Here is a 21,384-nt window from a genome sequence, read left to right as displayed (position 1 = left end):
ATGGTAGCTATTGTTGTAGGCAAACTCAATAAGAGGAAGGTGATCATCCCAACTACCTTTGAAATCGATCACACAAGCCCTCAACATATCCTCTAGGGTATGAATGGTACGCTCTGCCTGTCCATCCGTCTGCGGATGAAATGCTGTGCTAAGGTTAACTTGAGTACCGAGACCCTTCTGAAATGACTTCCAAAAATGAGAGATAAACGGAGGACCTCTTTCTGAGATGATAGACAAGGGAATCCCATGCAACCTCACAATTTCATTAATGTAAAGCTTGGCATAGTCCTCTGCTGAATCTGTATTCTTGACCGCCAAAAAGCGAGAAGACTTTGTCTTCCTATCAACTATCACCCAAATGGAGTCATGGTGTCTGCGAGTATGCGGTAATCCTTTGATGAAATCCATATTGATCACTTCCCACTTCAAGTAGGAATGTCGATCTCTTGAGTCATACTTCCTGGTTTCTGATGTTCTACCGTGACTTGCTGGCAATTGGGGCACTTACTCACAAAGTCTGCTATATCCCTCTTCATGCCATTCCACCAATAGACTGCTCGCAGATTGCGGTACATCTTAGTGGAACCTGGATGAATAGAATAACTAGAGTTAAGGGCTTGTGCCAGAATATGTTGTCCCAACTCGCCCATATCAGGAACACACAATCTACCCTGGTACCGAAGTATACCATCTCCCCCTTGGGAGAAAACCTCCACTCTCTGATTATGGACTGCACCCTTAAGTTCAAGCAAGATTGGAACACTGTCTTGATTTTCCTTAACCTCTACTACCAAAGAAGATTCTGCCCTATTCTGAATTGTTACACCACTATCTGATATGCTCATAAGGCGAACTCCTAAACGAGCAAGCCTGTGAACATCCTTCAGTAGCTCCTTCCTTTCTTCCTCAACGTGGGCTACACTACCCATAGATAATCTACTAAGAGCATCTGCAACTACATTCTCCTTACTAGGATGATAATGCACACTCATATCATAATCCTTAAGGAACTCAAGTCATCTCCTCTAGCGAAGATTCAACTCTTTATGGGTGAACACATACTGAAGGCTCTTATGGTTAGTGAACACATCTACATGAACACCATAGAAGTAGTGTCTCTATATCTTGAGTGCAAACACCACTGTTGCAAGCTCGAGGTCATGAGTTGGATAGTTCTTCTCATGCACCTTAAGCTGTCTAGAAGCATACGCTATAACCTTATCTCGCTGCATCAACACACAACCAAGGCCTACTCTTGATGCATAACAATAGATCACATAACCATCTGAACCCTCTAGTAGAGTCAAAACAAGATCCGTAGTCAATCTAGTTTTCAATTATGTGAAGCTTTTCTCACAATCATCTGACCATCGTAACTTGACCATCTTCTGAGTCAACCAAGTTAATGGTGAGGCTATATATGAAAATCCTTCCACGAACCTTCTGTAATAACCCGCTAGACTTAAGAAAACTTCTGATATCTGTAGCAGAGGTAGGTCTTGGCCACTGTTTCACTGCTTCTATCTTCTATGAATCCACTCGGATCCCCTCGCTAGATATAATGTGACCAAGAAAAGCAACGGATTGCAACCAAAACTCACATTTGCTAAACATAGCGAATAACTGGCGATCTTTGAGAGTCTACAGAACAACTCTCAAATGACTTGCATGCTCTTCCTCATTCCTAGAGTAAATGAGGATATCATCAATAAAGACGATAACGAACAAGTCCAAGTACTGTTTGAACACTCTGTTCATCAAATCCATGAAAGCTGCAGGAGCATTAGTTAGTACAAATGACATAACTACAAATTCATAATGACCATACTGAGTTTTGAAGGCTGTTTTTGGAATGTCACTATCTCTGACTCTAAGCTGATGATAACCCGATCTGAGGTCTATTTTTGAGAAATGGCTAGCGCCCTGAAATTGGTCAAACAAGTCATCAATCATGGGGATGAGATACTTATTCTTGATTATGACCTTGTTCAACTGTCTATAGTCAATGAACATTCTGAGAGAACCATCTTTCTTCTTTACGAACAACACTTGTGTACCCCATGGTGAAATACTAAGTCAGATGAAGCCCTTTTCTAGAAGGTCTTTCAACTGCTCTTTCAATTACTTAAGCTCTGCTGGAGCCATTTTGTAAGGAGGAATAGAAATAGGCTGGGTATCTGGAAGGAAATCAATTCCAAAGTCGATTTCCCTTTTGGGAGGGACTCTGGGAAGATCTTCTGGAAACACTTCTTGAAACTCAGAGATTACTGGAACTGACTCAAGAGTTGGGATTTCAGAGCTAGAATCCTTACCCCAAACTAGATGATAGAAATAACCTTTAGAGATCATCTTTCTGGCCTTAAGGTAAGAAATGAATCGACCCATAGGCGCTAAGCTACTACCCTTTTATTCTAGGATTGGTTCGTCTGGAAACTGAAAACGAACAATCCTAGTTCTACAATCAACTGAGTCATAAAAGGAATATAACCAACCCATGCCTAGAATGACGTTGAAGTCTATTATTTTTAACTCTACAGGATCTGCTGATGTGACTTTCTGAGAAATTGTGACAGGGCAATTTTTGTATACCCTTCTAGCTATAACTGGGTAACCGACTGGAGTAGAGGATAGAAAGGTAATGAGAGAGTTTCTGGACTAACACTGAATTGGACTGCTATGTAAGGAGTCACAAAAGAAAGAGTAGCCCCTGGATCTAACAATGTATAAAACATCAAAGTTAAAGACACGTAACATACCAGTAACTACATCAAAAGAACCTTCCTGATCCTGGCGAGCGTGGAGAGCATACAACCTGTTCTGGCGCTGACCACCACCTATACCATATGAGTTACCCTGCTAGGTCGGGCGACTGGCTGTTGTTGCTGACGTCGTAGATTGAGCTCTACTATTAACACCTCCTTGACCCTGTCAAGAAGGACAATCCCTCAACCTGTGACCAGACTGACCGCACCCAAAACATCCCTCTTTTCCTGCAATACACTCACCCGGATGGTTCTCACCAAACTTAGGGCAAGTGGGGTAAGACTTGGTGCCTAAAACACTTCCCTGAGATTTAGATCCTATTGCTCTACCCTTTTAGTCAAACCTGTTCTTGGAGGATGGAACACTAGCTGACGAAGAGGCGGGAGCTGAAAACTTCTCCTGACTCTGCTAGCAATTTCCACCACCCAATTTCTGCTGACAATAGTCATAGTTCCCAGTCCTAGCCTTCTTATTCTCCTTAGCATGTTCCCTAAGCTTATCACCCTCAACCTGCTGAGCATGAGTCATGATCCTAGAGATGTTCATATCTCCAAGTTACATAGCACTTCTGCACTCAGTTTTCACCAAATCTGACACTCCATAAAAAAATTTATTCATATGAGCCTTGGATTCAACAACCATGTGAGGAGCATACCTGGAGATTTGGTTAAACTTCAACCCATAATCTTGGACTGTCATGTTACCCTACCTCAAGTTCATGAATTCCTGAGCCTTTGCCTCCGTCAATTCTATTAGGAAAAACCTGTCGAGAAAAGTCTCACTAAAGAAATCCCAAGTGATAGGAGCTGCATTTGCACCCCTATTCTCCTTCCACTAAGTGTACCAAATATGAGCAACATCTTTCAACTTGTATGATACCAACTCAACCTGATCATTCCAAGTGACTTGCATTACCTCAAAGATTTTCTTGATCTCATCCAAAGAAATTTTGAGGTTCCTCATTAGTTTGTGATCCTAAGAACTCAGGTGGATTCATCCTAACAAAGTCACGGACCCTTGCTGCTACTGCTCCACCATTTTCATTCACATGAGTATGAACTTGATTGTTCTGGTTAGTCATACTCTGAGCCAACATCTGTATGGCATTCCTGAACTCAGCATTAGAGACTTCTTGATCAGCTGCGTTTGCATTCCCAGCGTTCGCATTCCTAGCATTAGCTCTACGAGGAGGCATGATTTGAAACGTAGAACATCAAGTTAGAATGGAATTAGATCATACCTTACGCACGATAAGAGTAACAACAAAGTGAAGTTTTCTTAAAACACTTCATAGCCTCCCTCTCATTAGATGTGGTGCACTTCACACCCATGAAAAGAACTCTACTTAGTGCGGCTTTTCAAACATCCTAAGACTCTTGAACTAGTGCTCTGATACCAAGTTTTGTCACACCCCGAGCTACCCCCGAGATGCGGACACGGAACCAAGGACCACAAGTGATCCCAGCTAACCTTGCTGGCATGATCATGAGCATATTAAAGAAAATAAACTGTTGCAAAAACTAAATCATAATTTTAAAGTGTAAAGATAGGGAATACCCATATTCTATAACTGAGATATTTTAAAACAATGAGTTTAATACAAAGGAAATATTAACTCAATACTAAGATGAAACTAGCTATGTCTGAAAAAGCCTCTAAACTGGACTAGAAATACTGGGACAAGCCCTAGCTGAATCTAGCAAAAAATGAAACTAAAAGACTAAATACTGAAAAGAAACTCATGACTATTGTCCTAGGATAATGAGGACTCACCACTGAATCTGCTGAACTGAAGATCGGAAATCGATCTATGCGTGATCTGGGTGCTTAGAACCTGAACCTACATCACGAGAAGATGTAGCGCATGTATGCGTCAGTACTTGAAAGGTACTGAGCATGTAGGATAGAATAAAGCTGAAATAAAACATAATTGAACAAGCACAAAAGCAAGTATAATAATCTGAACATGATATAGAGAATTCTGAGCTAACTGAACGGAATGACCAATTTATAACATGCTGAAACTAAATACTGAGTATAATGATAAATGGTCAATGCAAGAGAGTCTGAATAAACTGTGGGAGCTACTAATAACCGATAATAAAACCTCATGAGCTAAATGTGGAGTCCGATGTATACGCCCTACCGATAGGACCCAATATATCCTGCCAATGGTATAAAGGCATGCTGACATGATCACTAAACTGATGCCCACATAGGGGACTTACAACCTACTTGGCTAGAAGTTCTGGGACTATTTGGGTACACTGAATCCTAGTCCAACTTGGTATTATGCTACTCCTAATAAATTAAGTGATTAAGACATTATGACTGAATTTCTGTAAATATTGGATAGCTCAAAACTGAACATGCAAACTGGGAATGCAATAATTAATATGATAATTGTGCATTAATAACTAAGGCATGTGTATTTGAATAATTTAAATATTTGACCTAGCATGTGTAATTCAAGAACTTAAGAAATACATAGCTAGGGTTCTGAATTTCATGCAATAATTTGAATAATTACATGGAAATTTGATTTAAAACATATAACTAATTAATTCATGAAGTTCTGTTGAAGTTCTAGAAACTATAGATCTAATCATGATATGTGAATCAAGAACAGACTTAAAACTAGGGACCCAATGGGTGAAAGGAACCCACAGTGAAATCCCACATACCTGGTGATGAAATTCACGGAGAAACACTTAGATTTCGGGGCTGGAACCGCTGGAAACTTGCTACGTTCTTGAACTAGGGTTCTTGACCCTTTTCTCCTTTCTTGCTTCTAATTTTCTAAGTTTTGATTAATGATTTAACTTAGGTAAGTTTTTTGTTATGTTTCTAAGCTTAAACTGGCTAAAATATGATGATTAAGGGTCAAAACTCTGTATCTTAGGTTTAAATGAAGTGGTAAAAGACCAAAAGACCCCTGGGTAAGTTGCTGTCAGATCAAACGATGACCTGGACAGACGGTCCGTTGTTCCATCGGCGGTCCGTCGTTTGGTCCGAAGGTTGGGCCTATTCTACAGGCCATTACTAAAATAGACATAACTTTTTACTCGGAGGTCTGCGTTTAGCAAGGTCGGTGGATATGGAAAGCTAATTCAATTATCTATCTTTGGATAGGTCAACGGACACCTAATTGATTTGGTGCTAAGAGTTATGACCATTTGCAGTTGACCTAACTGCATTTTCCCCCTAACTGCCTGCTATTTCTCACCTACGGTCAGACCTACAGAATGTAGGTCCATATACAGACCGTGCTGGTCATCCGTGGCTTTTGTCATAGATTGGGTGAATGGGGTGTCAATCGATGGTCGCGGACTATGGACCTTAGTCTGACCTACGGATGGTAGGTCCTTCCGTCGATCATGACTTAGCCAAATTTTCCTGCGCTGAGATTTTGTGGGTTTTTGACCCCCTTGACGGATGTATAGGACGGGCCGTGGGTCAGTCTACGGTTCGTCGATGGCCCTGTTGGTTGCACCTACAGATTTTTCTAAAAACCTGGTTTTTAGTCTATTTTGGATACGGGGTGTTACATTCATCATCAGTTTCCAACTCCTTAATCTGTGAATAACGAACTTAGATCGTATATCAAAATCTTCACGACCCCTCCGTCTAAAGAATTTGAATACATTCTCCTAAAACACACACCACAAAAAAAGAAATTAAATTTTTAAAAAAACAAAATAAAGAGATCTCAAGTTTCCAAAGACTAATATGTTGAAATGTACATACACGAAATCGTGGACAATACAAAAATCTTTGACCGGAATTGTCCTTCGACTATGAAGTTTGTATTGAAAGTAAGTCTCCATGTTTGCAATAGATTTTGACACCCAACATGGTATCATTTTCATCATTGCAAATTTGATTTAATATCAAATTTGATATCATATTAAAAGTAACAAAAACAAACAAAACTCATTCATTAGATCGATAGTTCAAAGAACTACATTCTTACCCAACAAGTATATTGCAAATTTATGATTTCATTGATTTAAAGATACGGGAATAGAAAAGACTGACAGATAAAAGATTGATGAAATAAAATAACATCATTACATCCCATGCACTCGAGAGATCCTAGATCCATGCAAAGCAAGAGGTCGTATCAGAGAGAGAGAGAGAGAAAAAAAAAGCACCAAGACCGAAGTGTCAAGGAAAAAGAAATTGAAAACCCTATTTTTGAAATGAAAACCCTAATTTTTTTACACACACACACACACACACACACACACACACACACACACACACATATATATATATATCCCTTCTAGAGATGAAATAATTGGTCGATTGCGCCAGTTTTAGTTTTAGTTTTACATATTGGGCTTGCCTATGATTGGGCCAGTTTTATAAAGTACTTACGTGGGATCTCTACTTACGTTTTATAAGCTGTGGCCACATATGTCGGGTCTGTTGCATTTTTTCCAACAGAACCTGCATATGTTGGCAAAGATGAAACATCAAGGAGGGACTAATCGACGAATTGAGATATTTAAGAATGGAATAATGTCAACTTGGACCAAATGTCATTAGTTTAGCCCATAATTAATCAATAAAAATAAGGTATAACACTTGGAACAATGATTTACAAGGGTGTTATATAGCTATCATATGGATTTACTTGGTTATCATATGATGAGCTAGTGGGATGATAGTCGTCCTAAATATTATTGATAGAATCAAATGAAGGTTGTTGTATTTGACCATAATTTATTACTTAGACGTATTGTAGGACTATATATTAGTGTTGCATATTGAATTAGGTGACAATTTAATCAAATTAACCCCCTTAAAGACCCATTTGTTATATGCATATGTTGCCACATATGTCAAGTCTGTTGCATTTTTGCCAACAGAACCTGCATATGTTGGCACATATGAAACATCAAGCAGGATATATTGCCACATATGTCAGGTCTGTTGCATTTTTGCCAATAGAACATGCATATGTTGGCACAGATGAAACATTAAGGAGGGGTTAATCGACGAATTGAGAGATTTAGGAATGGAAAAATGTTTCCACACATGAAAATATAATTAAACCAGAAATTTAAGTACTTCATCTATTTCTAAATCAGCACGACATAAGGCACAACGATATCCAGGAAAAGAGGATTGATGAGCAGTGCAACAAATTGTTTTTTTCTAAGAATTACTAGTTTAGTCGGAAGGGATTTTGTAGTTTTTTTCTAGTTGAAACCATTTGTGAGAAAATTAAATGAAGAAGAAGAGAACACAACTTTTGACTTCTTCCTCCCTTCTGTTGTGTTCTTATAAAACTCCAAGAAATTTGAAAAGTTGCAAGAGAAGAGATGACTTTTCAAATAGGGTAAAAAATTGAAGAGTCATAGTTTTTTCATTTATTAAACCTATTTCAATGACAATAATTATTGATTGATTGATTGTTGACAAGACTTGCAACTAATCATTTTTTAAAAATATATTGGGACAAATGTATAATTATTTTTTAAAATGTAGTCTACATATGTTTCAACATACGTAATATTCTGTTGTAATATCAACACATAATTGAAATATGTTGGTACATATACGTTATGTTGTAATACACAATTGTTATATGTTGACACAGACAAATTTGTTCAAAATTAATCACACTTTTTATTAAGAGATAACGATCAATTCAGAATATTGCAAAACAAAGAAGGGCAACATTTTTCACCGTGAATTTGCAAGTTCTTTACATATGTTATCACATATGGCAATTTAAGTAAACGGCTTTGCAGATTTCTAGGAAAGAAACGGCTTGTTGTACAATCGACCATCTACAATAAGGAAACCTGAGCAAATTTACCTTCTGATATACAGAACATTCATTAGCTACTTCATTGATGAACCTGGATATGAGAAATGAATAAAATGATTAGAAAATGAAATTGAAGAGAGAAAATTAATACATACATATATGCATACATTAATTTAACCCTCATTAAATCTTATAGGGAGTAGGAAGCAACCCTTTGAATGATATCAATTAGTAGTTCCCTCGGAAGGGATTCAATGAAGATTTTTTAGTCATAGTTATTTTTGAATATTCTTATTCATATTGAATATTCAGTGAAATTTGAAAAGTTGGAAGAGAAGAGAAGAAACAAGTAAAGTTTTCAAATGCATGTACTTATTTGACTTTAAAAAATGGTAAAATTTGAATAGTCGCGTCATTAAAGTTTTTTTCCTTGAAAGTTGTTTCAATGACAGTAATGATATCATCACATTACACTTAGGTATTTTTGATTATATATTGGTACATATTCATTTTTTTTGGTATTTATAAGGCATAATTGACATATGTTGAGACAGATGCAATTTTATGTTGTAAGATCTAACACATAAGTGTCATATGTTGCCACAGATGCAATCTTTTGTGTTAAGTGGCAACACAAATTGGCTTATGTTTCCACATAAGCAATATTCTATGTCAAGTGGCAACTCAATTGTCATATGTTGCAACATATGAAATATTTTTTTGTAAGTAGCAACACATAATTAACATATGTTGCCACAAATAAAATATTCTATTGTAACTAGGAACACATAATTAAACAAATCACACATTATATATAAATAAAATCACATAAGTTGATTCTAAAATTAGATAAGAAGATAGAGATCATCCTCAAATACGAAAGAACATTCATTCAAATTCAACAACACTTCTTATGGGACATTTCGATTTGGGAATGTTAGCCAATTTTCTATGTATTAACAAGCTTGTCAAGAAATGTACCTACAATGAAGACCCTAATCTAAAAACATATATTTTCTAGCATTTGCATTAGGTGCGAGGCTTCCGTTTGTCAAGCGTAGGCACCATAGCTCATGACCAATTAAAATGGGCATGTAGATTAACAGTGCCCAAGGACATAGGAAAGTACAAGAAACACATGTGAAACAGGCCAGGGTGGACCATGCGACCACCCTAACCGAATTGGGTTAGGGTAGTTAGGGGCAGGCGTGCTCACGGGTCCATCCATGTGGAGCCCAACTCCCTAACCAACTCTAGACTCTAACTAACTGACCTAACTAACTAACTAACCTAGGACCAACCAAAAATAACTAACTAAGGGACCCGACAACCTAAGACCTAGTCCGGTGACACCGAACCGTGTAACTAACTAAGAGACAACCTAGTACCTAACCTAGGATGGTCCAAAAGGGTTAGTTATGTTCCAAATGACTTAGGGGTACTTTAGTAATTACCCTAGGTTCCTTAATTAATTAAATTATCAACTTAATTAATTAATTAAAAATCATTATGTTGGCCGAAACACTTAGGAAAATTTCAGATTTGACTAAGTCAAGTGTTCTCCTATGTCTAGTCAACTTAGGAGGGGCGTTTTAGTAATTAACTAATTAATTATTTAATTAACTTAATTAGCCTAGGTTGAACTAGTCAATATCAATTCCTAAGACTTAGACTCACGTTAAAACACTAGAAAACTCACGACTCAAAATAGTACGCAATCGTGAGAAAAACAGTGAGCAAAACATAGAAAAACAGAACAGTTCTCTTAGGCGATTTCAAGGTGTTATTCAAGGTTTTCGTGCAAGGTGATCTTCTTAGATTCAATTCTACATAAGGTATGGGTTTTATCTCCTGGAATTCTTTCTCCAAGAGGCCTTTCAAACGTTTTGAATTCATGAATGACGAAACTAGGGTTGTTCTCAATGATATTGAGCATCCATCTCCTTAGTTATCCTTGTTTTCGATTCTATAAGTATATATAGATGTAATCTCGATCATGTTGGTTGTATGTGGTGATAACTGATCATTATGTGTAGCTTCTTGATTTGTTAATGACTAATGAGGCCTATATACTTGATTCATATGATTAGGTATTAGTTATATGAAATAAAGAATGATGTAATGCTTAATTGTGTTCGAGAATATGAAGTTTGTTAAAATTCAATTATGAAGTTAGCTACTGTTAAATGTCGACTTGCTTATATTGAGGAGATCACTATAATACATTCATGGAATTAATTGATGTGGCTAGTGATAAGATAATGAAAATTGTTTAAGTGAAAGTTTCGTTTATGCCAATAAATTGGCTAACAATACATTGTCCAAAAAGTTTAATGAAATTAGCTTACAATGTTATTTCAAAGATATGATGAAAAATTGTCTAATGAATAAGTTAAACCAAATTAAGCATGAGCAATGTAACTTTGAATTCATAACCAAGGGTATGCCAATCATTGGGACAAGTACCAACATACCCTTTCCAAATGAACTATGAAAATAAGTAAGTACATTGAACAAAGTTTATAACGTTCGTAAAAAGTGGTGTAAAGCTACCAAATGACATTGAACAATATAAGGTGAGTAATAACATAATTAAAAGTTTAAGAATTATGAAACTGACCAGAATGAGGTGTTAAAATAAGTGAGACAAATCTCACTCACTCCTAGACAATTATGGTAAAGATACTCACATAAGAGGGTGTTAATAATCGTGAGACAAGTCTCATTAACACCAAGATGATAATGTAAGGTTAAACTCATATTTCATCAAGTAAAGAAAGGGATGACCGGTTATCAAAAGAGTTAACTAAACCTCATAACTAGAAGCAAGCTTCCATAATGTTTGAGCCAACTCTAAAATGTGTAAAGAAAAAGAAGTTGAGCAAAGCACCGATAGACTAGCAATGAGCTTGTGCCAACACATGTAAGATACATGAGATGAGGCTACCACCAAGGTGGATAAGAAGTCTCTGTACGTCTCCTAGTCTTCGAACTATGTTGCCAGCATAGGACCTAGCCAGTGGATTCCACCTAAGAGAGCTAGGTATGATGTGGTTTCACTTTGGCCGGTGAAACCACCCCTTTTCGGTGTGGGGCAGACACTGGATTTCATGCTTAGCTCACATGATCTATGTCGGTTAAATGCTCAAAGAAAGTACTCGGTTCACTTTAGCCGTGAGCCACTCTTTTCGGTGTGGGGAAGTCACTAAACTTGGTCTCACTTTAGGCGGTGAACCACCCCTTTTCGATGTGGGGCAGACACTGGATTTCATGTTAGATCACATGATCTAGGTTCACTTTGACCGGTGAACCACCCCTTTTCGGTGTGGGGCAGACACTGGATTTCATGTTAGATCACATGATCTAGGTTCACTTTGACAGGTGAACCACCCCTTTTCGGTGTGGGGCAGACACTGGATTTCATGTTAGCTCGCATGATCTTAATGTTAAAGATTTCTTTAAGAAAGTAAGAAAAAAAGAAGAAGAAATGTAATTTCAAAGTGAGCTAAGAAAGTAAGAGCTTAAGTATGTTAAATCATCTATGGTTGATAAGAATGAAGTCTTAACAAGTTATTGGCTTGTGCCAAATCAAGATATATTCTTCAATATCTTCATGTTATGCAAATGATCAAATAATGGGCATAGCCAAATAAAAATTGGCTTATAATGACTTCTTATATTATACCAATAAAGAGGAGTAAAACATAATGACAAATCAATGTCCCACAATCTCCATAATATGAAAATGATGAAATAAGTGGCCTAGCCAATAAATATTGGCTTATAAAATTTCATGCCCAATCTAACAAGAATGGAAACAATAACATGTAGTAAGGGTAGCCAAATCATTTCCTTAGTCTTTTGGATTACTTACTTGATTCATTGTAGGTATGGGACTACAATGAATCATTGCACTTGTAAGTAAAACATAAGATTAAAGAGATTTTTGAACTACACAACAACAAGAAGGAAAAGACTAACAAATATGTTTGAACTACACAACAACAAGAAGAAAAAGACTAAAAAAAAAACCAAGTGTTGGGGAAGGAGCTCCCGGGTTTGGAGGAGCGAATTTCTAAATTTTCGTTCGAGTTGTTCTAAAATTATGTCCATGATTCTAAAGTATTATGTTCATATAGAAAATGAGTTGTGTTATTTGAATGCATTAAAATATGTCATATTCATACCATAGTTCACAAATAACGAATTAAGTAAGTCTAGTGACTTCACTTTCCAGAAATGGCATGTTGTTATAGGAAGAACTTTCCTTGATCATGCATAGTCCTTATGCGTATATGTGCATATACCCATACTTAGTACAAGTGTATACTAACCCTATTCTATTACTATTTTATAGGCGCAGGTCAGAGAGCAGATTGAAGACTCATTGAAGCGGTTTGGATCAGCAATCTCCAGACTTTGGTAGGTCCTCTTGAGTTCGAGGATGCTACACCTATCATTCTAGCTTAGTACTTTAGACATAGATAGTGGATGTTGTCCCTAGCGTTTCATTTCAGACTTTTATTCAAAGATTTGTAGTAAGGCCGTTTGACAAACTATTAAGATATATTGATTTCTTCATTGAATTGCTTAATCGATTGTAGATGGTTGTTTAATTTGAGCTATTAGAATATTATTCTATATAGTAATCATATGAAGTCTATGTATACTTCACTATGTTTTAAAAAGTTTGAATTTTTTCTGCAAATTTAACTATATGATCGTGATGAAAGCTAAAAAGAGGTTTGTCTGCGACCTTTGAGAGGTTAACGACGCCGGTTGCATTCAGATTCCAGAATTCGGGTGTGACAAGTACTAATAAATCTGATTTCCAAAATCCGCACCATGTTGGGATCGAAGCGCTGCCATGGTATGTGGATAAGGTATTTTGTCCAAGTCAAAAATTCTACAATTACAAGTTCTTCTTTGTAGATCCACAGTAGCAACATCACCATGACCAGTGACACTCAACTTGTAGTTAGCGATTTGATGAGCCAAAAACTTTTGCCCGCGTTGACATACTCCGATATGTCTTTTTCAATTGAGGAAACAAATCTATTTGCAGAGTGCGCCAGCTTTATACGCCTCTTGAAATAACAATGCAACTCATGTTTATTTCATCAAATAGGGCGACAATGAGAAATTCTCTTTCAATATCAAACATAGCATTCACCGACTCCTCAATGTTTGGCGTCATAATGTTAAATCTACACAAAAAATAAAAATCAAACAGAACATGAAAAATAAAAATAAACTGAAATGAGATGGTACCTATTTCCCGGGCAAAATTCCCTACTCCATGTGTGGAATCCAATACATTCAATAGCTTGAACTTCCTTTTTTTTTACCAAATATCTTATTTGATTGAAATGGTCATTGAACTCACATCTATCGTAAGCCTTTGTTGATTTATAAAAATAGGACACTACCTTCGAATTGTGAAAGTTATTTCGAATATTTTCCGCAAGGTGTCTCATGTAACAACCATAATGAGATGCAGGGTAGATTCTCGTAACCATCTTTCGAATACTTGGATGCCTATAAGAGATAATGCAAAACTCATCAGTATCATCTACAAAGCTTCTCATATTTTGAAAAATATATTCATATGAGGCATCATATTCCTTGTCCACGACACAAAAAGCCACTGGAAATATATGTTCTCAGCATCTTGTGCCACTGCTGATAGCAAAACTCCTCTATACTTGCTCCTAAAAAATGTACTATCAATGGCTATTATTTTTCTCATTTCTTGAAAACTAATTATCCAAACAACATATGATACAAATAAGTACTGGAATCTACCATTTTCATTGAGTGACAATGCCGTCTTGCTTCCTAAATTCGCAACTTCAAGCATATAACGGTACGTATTAAGCACTGCGTACCTGTGCTCATGAGTTCCCCTGACATTAGACTTAACATGATCCATGCCCTTATAAATCTTTTAATAGCTTACCTTACAACCCAATTTTTTGCGGATTTTATTTGACACGTTCTTGTGGATGGGCCTTTACCATTGGAAACATATTTTCAAAGTACTTGCCTATGACTTTTGCCGTGGCATGGGAATTATGGCTTGTAAGATTCTCTGAACCACACGAGTGGTACTTTTCATAGATTCTAATGACAAACTTGTCGCTACTTGTAAATTTCACAGCCCTCAGCCACCAATTGCAATCCAGATATGAACATTTAAAGGAAAACACATTACGAGAATTCATCACCTTTTTAAGTCTAAATTTTTTTTCAACCTAGAAAGTTTCAATGAATTTGATAGTTCTTGAATGTCATTCCCTTATAAAAAACTGTTTCATCATCCTGAACATTATTCAAACGTGAAGATTGAGAAGCACATGGATTGTTGCTTCCAACCATAGGTGTAGGAGGAAAGTTGTTCTCAAGGTCCGGCCCTTCAGCTTCACCTACACCTACACCTTCACCTTCACCTATTCCAATTTCATCATCGGGATTATTAATGTACGCATGATCAAATTCATTATTTAACATATCTTGTTGGCCTTCATATACATTATGATCCTCCTCGATAGGATTTTCTTCCATGTAGACTCTTAATATGGGCGGTTTCTCTGCTCATCCCAAATAGACAAGTAAACTAGGTTAATCGGATTTTCTAAAAGGTAAAACTTTCTCATTATGAAAAAAATGGAGAATGTAACTCATGACAAGATCTTGCAGTTTACAATTGTATCTAGAATTTTGAACGACTAAATTGAAGAAATCATCATAAAAATATTTCTTTTAACAAACATCCCTACTGAACCGACTCCTCGTTTTTTACTATCCTCTTAACGCCATATGAATCAATTTTTCTTCTCGACCCATTCACGACGACAATCAATCCCTACAACCAATGAAATTATACCTGAAGAAATTAATTAAAAAAATAATTAGTAATTATTTAAGAATAAGTATATGTTGCAACATATGACTATTCTGTGGCGAGATGTAAGTCATATGTTGCTACATATGACTGTGCTGTTGTGACAAATAAAGCACATGTGTAAACACATTTATGTTATATCATATGTTTTCACATATGACTTTTATATTGCGAAATGTAAGTCATATGTTGCTACATATAACTATTCTGTTGCGATTGAATTCACATTCATATAATCTTCAAATAAGAACCTCCACCTTTCAAGTGGATCAATATTCACACTAACAATTCTAATTCATAAAGAGATTGATCACAAAATGCCTTGAAGGCCTTAGATCCCAACTCACCAGCAAATTAACACATCAATACATCAATACAATAATAATTCTCCATAATCAGACCTCTATAATGATTCAATTCAATAATCTATATCAATATAAACATAATTGATTGTAACATGATTTTGCAAATTAAAATGAATAGGAAGAAGCTTAAATTAGGAAACACTCATTTTTGGAAAGAATTAAAAATCTGGAAATTTATTTAAGTTAGGAAAAGTGAATTTTTGTTCAACTTCAAACGACCATCACTTCTAGCTCAACATGAGTCAGGTATAGTTATATATATGGTTGGAAATACATTGGAGCAATCTTTCCGACGCAGCCAAGTTTGTGCAATTCTGAGTTCGGATGAGTGAATTATGCCCTTTGGAAGTCAGGCTGTTTGAATAAGGAAAGTCCAATCCGAGATTTTAAAGGTTAGTTTGGTCTTTTCCTTAACCAACTTAGTTAATTCCTTTTCTGTAATATTTTAAGGGTCATACCTGACTAGCTTCAGTTTATGCTTTTGAAAAATAGAGTTAGGGTTTTTGGAGAAAGAACACAAGAGAAAGAGAAGAGGAAAAGCACGATTCATCATTTCGAGAGGATTTGATCTCCGATTTCTTTAAGGATTTGATCCCTATAGGTATGTGAGTCTCTCATAGCGTTGGGTTCATCCACCCACGGCCAAGCATGTTCAACTCAGTGAAATTAGTCCTAGAAGAGTTGGAAAATTGATGTTCTAGACATATATTCTTGAATTCAAATGTTGTTATTGAATTAGGATGAATTGAGACGTTTATGAGATCCTTTCATAGAGTTTAGGGTTTCTTTGAGTTAGTCTTGAGTATACATACTGGGCATCGGGATTCTAAACGAATTTGAGGAAGATAATCGAATTTAGGTGGATTGGGGCTGAGGAATGAAGAAGGAAAAACTCGAGTAAGGTTTATGAAACAAGTCCGCGTCACAGGCTTGTTCCCCAAGTGAAAAAATATCTGCTCCACATCACGAAGAGGACGTGGGACGCCAATGTCTCAAAATTGAATTTTGCGAATAATTATTTTGGAACATCTCTGTGTTGCGGACTTGTTCCAAGACGGTGATTTTGTAACCTTTCTCAAGTTTAGCTATTCCAAATCATTCCTAAACATCAAGAGACCTTTCCTATCAAGAGTTCTAATCCCTTAATCCATAACTCAAATTCAAGGAAAGTTATGAGCAAATTCAAGTAGAGTTAAATAGTAAATCCAAGTAGAGTTAAGAGTCAAGTCATGTGAGGTTTATCAAAGTTTTCAAGGGTCTTTTACAAATGTCTGAACTTTGATTTTAAGACTCCTGTTTCAAGTTAAGTAAAGAGTACAAAGTTCAATTCATTTCTTCAAGAGAGTATATTGGGACTATGTATTTTCAAAAAAGTAAATGTTTTTACGTTTTAATAAGAATGGAAACTGAGATTTCCAAAGAGTCTTCGGGCTATTTTCAAAAAAGAGTAATAACTTTTTAAATGAAACAAGCAGGGAAACTGAGATTACCAAGATAGCCTCTGAGCTAAGTTTTTTTAGCACTAATCTCAAATCACAGAAGAAGTATGTTATAAACATATAAGAGCCAGTATATTTCGGGAGTAATATTGAGAACTGAACTGGGGACGAGTATGAGTTCAGATAAATCATGTCTCCATAAAACCATGTAGCCATCATGGGTAGAATAGGGTCATACTTTTTGGATGAACCCTTTTCAAGGTAGACTAGTAAATCCATTACGCAGTTCAGGTCCTTTACCTTTGGCCGGGGATAGGATGTGCTAACAGCGTGAGGAGATCGTTGTATAATCAATATAGCTCTTATGTAATGGTTGTTTGTTACGGAAACTCCCACAAAATTTATTATATTTTTTATACACATTAGTTTATTTGTATTTTTACATATATCTCACAGTCAATTGTATCTTTGCATACACACATACTTGACATCATGTTTTAAACTGTTTTTGTTTATATTGATCTTGATTTAAACTGCTTTATATTGAAATAAGTTTAGTTATGTTGACTTGAGTTGAGCGAGGTAAGTTCTTCAGTTACTTTCAGATTCCTTTCAAGCCTATGTTGTTTCGCATTCTAACTCACATACTCGTACATTTAATGTAGTCATGCTAGTTGGCGTGCATCCTCTTATGATTCAGACACATCTAACTAGGATGAACATTCCAGCGTACCATTGATCTAGTGATCAGTTCAAAGTCAGTAGGTGATCCTCATTTCATTCCAACGGACCTATTTTCATTGCTTTCTAGTTAGTTCATTAGGATATTGTGGATTTTGTTCCAACATCAATCTTAGTTAGTCTTTCCATTATCTTTTCTTATTGTTCAGACTTGGGTTGCCATTTTAACCAAGTTGAATGTTTAATCTTTGAAACATTCCCAATTATTTTAATATTAGTTCATTTAAGTTTTTGATCATTATAAATGCTATTATTTCTTTACGCTAAGTTCAGTAAGTCAGGCTAGGGGTTCACTTGGGGCCAACAATGGTCTTCGAGTGTCAACCACGTCCTAGGTGTAGGCTCGGGGCTTGACAAACTTGGTATTTGAGCTTAGAGTGCAAGAGTCCTAGGGAGTGTATGAAGCGGTGTGTGTAGTGTCCTAGTTATCAATATAGAGCGCACTATATCTATAATTAGGAGGATGCAACATTTAGGAAAATTCCATAACTTCTTTCACACTCACTTCATTTGTTATAGTTTGATCTCTAAAAAGTTTCCCTCTAGTTCGTCTTTGCGCTTTCTTTCAGACATCATGCCTCCGTGAAGAGTAGTCCGAGGTCGTCCAACTAGGAGGACTGTCGAGGAGCAAGAGTTACCAATGCACCTAAAGTGCAACCTAAAGGAGAAGTTACCCATGCTGAATTCCGTGAGGCTATCCAGATGTTAAGTCAAGTTGGGACTCATCAAGTTGGACTTAGAGGTAATCATCATGAGGTGGCTGGTACCTCAAGGATCCGTGAGTTTTTAGGGATGAATCTACCAAGCTTCATAGGTTCAAGTGTGATAGAAAATCCAGAGAACTTTGTTGAAGTAGTTCATAAATTTTTTGAGATATTGCATGTTGTTGATGCTGAGAAGGTGGAACTAGCTGCATACCAACTGAAGCGTATCACTAGAGTCTGGTTCGACCAAATGAAAAAGAATAGGGCCGAGGATGCGCCAATAGTGAGTTGGGTTGTGTATGAGAATGATCTCATGAGATGTTTCATTCCCCATGAGTTTTGAGATGCAAAGATAAGAGTGTTTATAACTCTTAATCCGAAATTTATGAGTGTTTATAAGCATAGTATGAAGTTCGCACAACTTTTCCGCTATGCTCCGGGGATGGTTGCAGACATGAGGAGAAGAAGTAGTTTATTTTTTGTTGGGTTGTCTTGTCAGTCAAGCTAGGAAGGCAAGACAGTAATGTTGATAGAGGATATGTACCTAGCAAGGCTAATGATCTATGTGCAACAAGTTCAGGAGGATAAGATTAAGGATAGAGAAGAGTTTAAGAATAAGAGGGCTAAAACATCAGGAAACAAGTTTAGGCAACAAAAGAGTAGTAAGAACCGGTCTCTTTCCAACATAAACATAATAGACCTGCACCATCATCTGCTAGTGCACCTGCACCTAGGAGGTAGTGGGGCTCCTGTATGTGGCAGGTGTGGTACAAACCACTCATGTAAGTGTCGTGATGGCCACACAAGTTGTTTCAAGTGTGTGCAGGAGGGAAGATTCATGAATGAGTGTAATAAAAAAGGCAGTGAAAATCCGTGCAATAGAGCCCAATCTTCATTAATTGCTCTACCAGATAGGGTTGCACCTAGTGGAGCTACTTCCGGTACTAGCGGATGAGCAAACCGCCTCTATGCGATCACAAGTCACCAAGAGAAAGATAACTCTCCAGATGTTGTCACTAGCATGATCAAAGTCTTTACTTTTGATGTTTATGCTTTGCTAGATCAAGGAGTAAGTTTATCTTTTGTAACCCCTTATGTTGCAAATAATTTTGATGTTATTCTTGAGAAACTCGGTGAACCCTTTTGTGTTTCTACACCTGTTGGGGAGTCTATTCTAGCTGAGCGAGTATATCATGATTGTGTCATTTCCATCAATCACAAAGACACCATGGCTGATTCAATTGAGTTGGACATGGCAGATTTTGATGTTATTCTAGGTATTGATTGCCTTCATGCCTGTTATGCATCAATATATTATAGGACTCGAGTTGTTTAAGTTTAAAGTTTCTAATGAGCTAGTAATATGGTGGAGTAGTAGTTCAGCAGTGCCTAAGGGTCATTTCATTTCATACCTTAAGGCGAGAAAGTTAGTTTCAAAGGGTTGTATCTATCATTTAGTCCGCGTTAACAACTCTAGTGTTGAGATGCCTCCCATTCAGTCAGAACCTATTTTAAGAGTATTCCAGAAGTCTTTCTTGATGATCAACCCGAAGTCCTTTATGAGAGAGAAATAGACTTCGATAGAGACATTAATCTTGGGTATATTTACATGCCCATAATGCTATGTATGAATACATGGTGGCTTAGTTTGAAGTTGTTAAGTCTAGGTTAAGAGTCTTATTTAGTGAATTCTGTGTTTTCGAACTAACCAACATGATTAGATAAGCAGAACGGTGAGGTGAAATATATCTACATTAAAAAGGGTTAAAAAGAAGCGACAAGGAAATCTAAGGATGAACAAAAGTAAAAAGAAGCAAGAAATGCGCACAGGGAATTTGCGTGCCAGCTCCGCATCGCGCAGATGGGAGAGAAACCTCAAGCTTGAATAAATCTTATAAAAAGAAGACTGCGTGTAGTCTTTGTGTGCGTATTTAAGTGCTAAATCTCAGTTGAAAATAAATCGCAAAGCAGTGCACCTCATGTCAGCCCCTCGTTGGGTGATGTAGAGCCCAAAATTGGAAATCCAGAATTTATTACAAATAGGGCCTTAATGTAATTTGCTGAGGGTTCTTTTTTTTCGAAATTTTGAAGGCAAGTCATCAAGGTGGAGAATTTGAAATTCTTAGCGTTACTATCTATTCTTCTTTTCTTGTAATTCTTTGGAATGATTTTGACAATTTCGAATATCATTTTGAAGATTATGAGTAGCTAATTATCCTAGTTCTAGGGCTGTGGCTACATGATGAATGAAGTTTGCTTAATTTGCTAAGGGTTTTACTAAGAGTTATCTATGATTCGTGCTTACTTTCTTGCTTGTTGTATTTGATGATTGGCCACCATAGAAATAAATCTATTATCCGAATTGAACACGATAGAGGAATAAGAGGATAGTACATGGAAAGTATGAAGTTTGGTTGACTCTAAATAGCTAGGGTTAATTCGTTTCTAGTATAGAGATATGCGTAGAGACCTTACGATCATCATGCAGGAAGATAACTTAATTCTCAACTTTTATTCATCTTATCCCCGCTTAACGATGTAGTTAAGGTTGTAAATGTTGTAGACGATTAAAGGTCGACAGACCATGATCATACATCTAACCCTGTGGTTCAGCGATGAGATAATTTCAAGACAACCTTCATTAGATGATAGAAAGTTCATGAGTCCTGATAAAAGCCGCAGTCCT

This window comes from Solanum pennellii, chromosome 3 (assembly GCF_001406875.1).
Source record: "Solanum pennellii chromosome 3, SPENNV200".
In the NCBI taxonomy this organism is placed as follows: domain Eukaryota; kingdom Viridiplantae; phylum Streptophyta; class Magnoliopsida; order Solanales; family Solanaceae; genus Solanum; species Solanum pennellii.
The sequence above is the reverse complement of the archived record's forward strand: the minus strand, read 5'-3'. Positions refer to the sequence as shown.